The 5,056-nt window shown below is 38.6% G+C and overlaps 1 pseudogene; it reads right to left on the bottom strand.

Moving 5' to 3' along the window:
• Positions 1 to 3,486: 3,486 nt before the first annotated feature.
• LOC110145621 (small ribosomal subunit protein eS27-like) lies at positions 3,487 to 3,737 on the bottom strand (annotated as a pseudogene).
• Positions 3,738 to 5,056: the final 1,319 nt, after the last annotated feature.

Raw genomic sequence — 5,056 nt, 5'->3', positions numbered from 1 at the left:
TTTGCAACCAACCTAAAGTTCAAAGTCCTGCGTCAGAGGACTGCCGGATCAAGGAATGGCTGGGTAATTCAGCCCTAGTCTCTGAGTCAGAAAGAGAAAGGAGTCCTCACCTTCCGTACAAGCATTCTGAAGTAGATACTCAAATGTCCAACTCCCCACGCAATGAGTTATTTCTCCCCCTCCCCCCCTTTTTATATATTAAGTCATTTAATTGCCTCAAATACTTTACAAAAATGTAGGTATTATTATTACCCCATGGAACTTTTGGGGAAACTGAGGCCCAGAGAGGCTCATAACTCAGTCAAGGACACACAGCTAGCAAGTGATGAAGCAAGAATGATTTTTTTCATTACTGCTAGGTATGTCAAGATGACCTCAGCATATTCCAGCAGATTGCAGTTCACTTTGACTCTGAATTAGATGTCTCATTTCAAATTAATGTATTGAAATCTGGAAGAGTAGTAACCCTCTGCCCTTAGGAGGAATACATACCCCAAAGGACACATCATCAGCAAAACAAGCTCTAACCTAGCAACGGTGGATGTTGCACATTTCTCTCTTTTATTGGATTCCTCTCATGCTCACCACCATGAGCATACATGAGTGGTCCGTAAACCAGAATGAAGCTAACTAGTTGGTTGATCCAGGAAATGAAAGTTAATCTCATCAGCACTAATTTCTATCATTTCCAAGTCCTTAGCTAATACTATGCCAAGTACTTTAATAATGAAGATTCTGTTTTGCCACTTCTTTAGATTTGTCCTGTATCTTTTCTTTCCTCTTTTGGTTGTAGATCATACATCCCACATCACAGGTCTGGACATATCACAGATATTGGGGCCTGTCACAGTCTTCCATCTGACTACCACTGCTTGATTCAAAAATGAATATGAGAACCAATTAGCAGGACCAATCAGTTTTCTTCCCCAGGATTTTTCTAACTGGAATTAGTTGGATAGAATTTTTTTCCTTTCTACTCATGAAATTTTTGAGAATTTAAGATCCAACCTGGTTACAGTCTTGTTTTTAACCTTGTGAAGATGGTTAGTTTGTGATAGCACGGCTCTTTGTAAAAAAAAAGGCAAATATAGAAGTCAATATGAAAATCTAATGATTTGAATTCACAGATGTACTCATTGTTTTTTGTTTTTTCTTTTTCCTTTTTGGTGTGTGGCTTGAAATATAAATTTTTTGTTTAATTGAAATATAAATTTTTTTGTCTTACTTCCATTTCCTGCTTCTCACAATCAAAGAGTTGTATGTAATGTATGTATGTCATTACTGATTCATACACTGCCCCCCCCCCCCAAGTTAGGTATTATTATTTCACAAATACAAAAATCAAGGCTCTGAAAAGACAGCCCTCAGATTGGGAGAAAATAATAGCAAACGAACCAACAGACAAAGGATTAATCTCAAAAATATACAAGCAACTCCTCCAGCTCAACTCCAGAAAAATAAATGACCCAATCAAAAAATGGGCCAAAGAACTCAACAGACATTTCTCCAAGGAAGACATACAGATGGCTAACAAACACATGAAAAGATGCTCAACATCACTCATTATCAGAGAAATGTAAATCAAAACCACAATGAGGTACCATTATACGCCAGTCAGGATGGCTGCTATCCAAAAGTCTACAAGCAATAAATGCTGGAGAGGGTGTGGAGAAAAGGGAACCCTCTTACACTGTTGGTGGGAATGCAAATTAGTACAGCCACTATGGAAAACAGTGTGGAGATTTCTTAAAAAGCTGGAAATAGAACTGCCATATGACCCAGCAATCCCACTTCTGGGCATACACACCAAGGAAACCAGATCTGAAGGAGACACGTGCACCCCAATGTTCATCGCAGCACTGTTTATAATAGCCAGGACATGGAAGCAACCTAGATGCCCATCAGCAGACGAATGGATGAGGAAGCTGTGGCACATATACACCATGGAATATTACTCAGCCATTAAAAAGAATTCATTTGAATCAGTTCTAATGAGATGGATGAAACTGGAGCCCATTATACAGAGTGAAGTAAGCCAGAAAGATAAAGACCATTACAGTATACTAACACATATATATGGACTTTAGAAAGATGGTAACGATAACCCTATATGCAAAACAGAAAAAGAGACTCAGATGTATAGGACAGACTTGTGGACTCTGGGAGAAGGCGAGGGTGGGATGTTTCAAGAGAACAGCATTGAAACATGTATATTATCTAGGGTGAAACAGATCACCAGCCCAGGTTGGATGCATGAGACAAGTGCTCGGGCCTGGTGCACTGGGAAGACCCAGAGGGATGGGGTAGAGAGGGAGGTGGGAGGGGGGACCGTGATGGGGAATACATGTAAATCCATGGCTAATTCATTTCAATGTATGACAAAAACCACTGCAATGTTGTAAAGTAATTAGCCTCCAACTAATAAAAATAAATGGAAAAAAAAACAAAAAAACAAAAATCAAGGCTCAGGAAATTGATATCACTGTCCCAAAGTTGCACAATTAGCCAGTAAGGAGCAGATGTTGGATGACAGATTTTCTTTTTTTTTTTTTTTTTCAGATTTTCTTACTTCCAAATCATAAGCTAGATGCTGTAACACTCAGCGCGCAACCTGGGGTGCTGCAATCCATGAGTTCCCAAAGAGTCGTACATAATTTAGTGACTGAATGATAGCATATAACATTCAAAGAAAAATCTGCATTAATTAAAAATAATTCAATTGTTTATCAATATCTACAATACCCTGACATGAATCCCAGTAGTGATATATTTATCAATTTTTGGCTTTACTGGGCCTTCATTGCTGTGTGCAGGCTCTCTCTAGTTGCAGTGAGCAGGGGCTACTCTCTCGTTGTGGTACATGGGCTCCTCATTGTGGTAGCTTCTCTTACTGAGAGGCATGGCTATAGGGAGCATGGGCTTAGTAGCTGTGGCATTTAGGCTTAGTTGCCTCAAGGCGTGTGAGACCTTCCAGGACCAGGGATTGAACCTTTGTGCTTTACATTGGCAGGCAGATTCTTAACCATTGGACCAGCAGGGAAGTCCACACAATAGCGATTTTACACATATGACAATATGTATATCTTAGCTCATGATTATATGCTTTATTTCTTATAATTTATCTAGGACTTTTGGTTACTCATTCTCTTACTCAAGATGGTAAGTATAAATTCAATGTCCAGGGAATGGAATAAAATTGAATAATCATAAAAATTTTTTAAATTTTTGAAGAAATATTTTTAACCATGTGTATAATACCATATTGGATTTGGGACAGAGAAATAAAAATCTGACTGAAATATATCCTTTTTCATTATTATACAAATCTGAAAGGCTTGGGGAATTGATGGTTTTCTACTGATCCTAATGATGTAGCTAGTCAGAAAAATATGTTTTCAAACATTAAGACAACTCACATGCTTTTTTTTTTTTATCCAAAACATGTTTATTGGGTTGGTTTCCCATTCATCTTGATGCAGGATCCTGTTAGTGCTGCTTCTGTCTGATGGAGCATCCTTCTGTAAGTCTTGCTTTTCCTCCTGTAGGCTGACAGAGGACAATACAGCAGTCAACACACAAACTACTGTTTGTGCATGGCTAAAGACGGTGGTGATTTCATAGCATCCTGGGCATTTTACATCCAAGAAATAGGAATTCGGGCTCTGTACCAGGCGCTTCTTCTTGTGTTTCCTCTTCTCTTCTGGAGAGGGATGAAGAAGATCCTTTGTGAGAGGCATGTTCTCGTGAGGAGGTCGTCACTGCCAGAAAAGGCCTCATGTGCTTTATCATCTAAGAAAACTTGCCTAATGGATTTTTCATTCCTTTACTATATGATACATACAAATCATTTTTTAAAATTATAGGATGAAAAAGTAAGAGACATTCTCAGTTTTATGATGAACTCACACAAACAGAATACGGGTTGTTTGTATATTTCTTCTTCTATTTGTATCATTTATTAAAGTTTACCTGAGAGCCCTGCGAATAGTCCAGACCCAGTCTAATTCCACTGCCTCTGAAATATCTTCCCAAAGATCTCAGATATTAGGTTTCAAGAGTTAGGGGTATTTGGAGATATAAAAATTCAAAGGAAATTATTGTTTATTTGAAAATATGGAGTGAGAAAATTCTAGTCCATTTCTGATCTTATTGTCTTGCCTTGTAATTGATATTTCTCACATTTATTCTAATTGGGCTTCCCCAGTGGCTCAGTGGTAAAGAATCCACCTGCAATGCAGGAGATTTGGGTTTGACCCCAGTCGAGCACTTAATACATGCCAAGCATTCTGCTAAACACTAGTGGTGCAATAGTGATATAGTTGATGACAGAATAGGAGTGACATACATTAATGTGAAAATGTATATTTTTCTTTTTTAATTTAAGGAATCTTCCATGTACATTTCTATTTATGCAGAGATGCATAGTCATACAATTTAATGGTGTCACATTTTGTCCTCTGAAGTGGCCTTTTGGTTACATGAATGAATGAAGATATGTACTAAACTCCTAGTAAAGCTATAAAGGAACATTTGCTCATTGGTCATAGGATTAGTATGAAACTGTATCTATGATTTAATGTTAGAGAAACTTCTAATGATGGATGGGTTTCCCTGATTAAAAAGACACTGTAATGTGTAGGAACTCCCCATAAAGCAAGGGGTGTGTATCCTGGTGGCCTAAATTTAACTTAAAGGCCAAAGGCCAGAGCTGGAGAAAGGCATGGCAACCCACTCCAGTATTCTTGCCTGGAGAATCCCTGGACAGAGGAGGCTGGTGGGCTACACTCCATTGGGTTGCAACAGGTCGGACACAACTAAGCAACTAACACTTCTCACTTTTTCAAGGGTTAAGAGGCAAGGTCACTTTCAGCACATAATGTAATTGCATTTTTTTTCTTTTTGGCCCCAACAAGTAGCATTCAGAATCTTAGTCCCTTGACCAGGGATCAAACCATGCCCTCTGCAGTGAAAGTACAGCATCTTAACCACTAGACCACCAGGGAAGTCCCTGCAATTTCATTTTAAGATGCTGAGCAGGTGAGGGTGAAATAAGAGA

The sequence above is a fragment of the Odocoileus virginianus genome, chromosome 15, assembly GCF_023699985.2.
Source record: "Odocoileus virginianus isolate 20LAN1187 ecotype Illinois chromosome 15, Ovbor_1.2, whole genome shotgun sequence".
Lineage (NCBI taxonomy): Eukaryota > Metazoa > Chordata > Mammalia > Artiodactyla > Cervidae > Odocoileus > Odocoileus virginianus.
The sequence above is the reverse complement of the archived record's forward strand: the minus strand, read 5'-3'. Positions and strand labels throughout refer to the sequence as shown.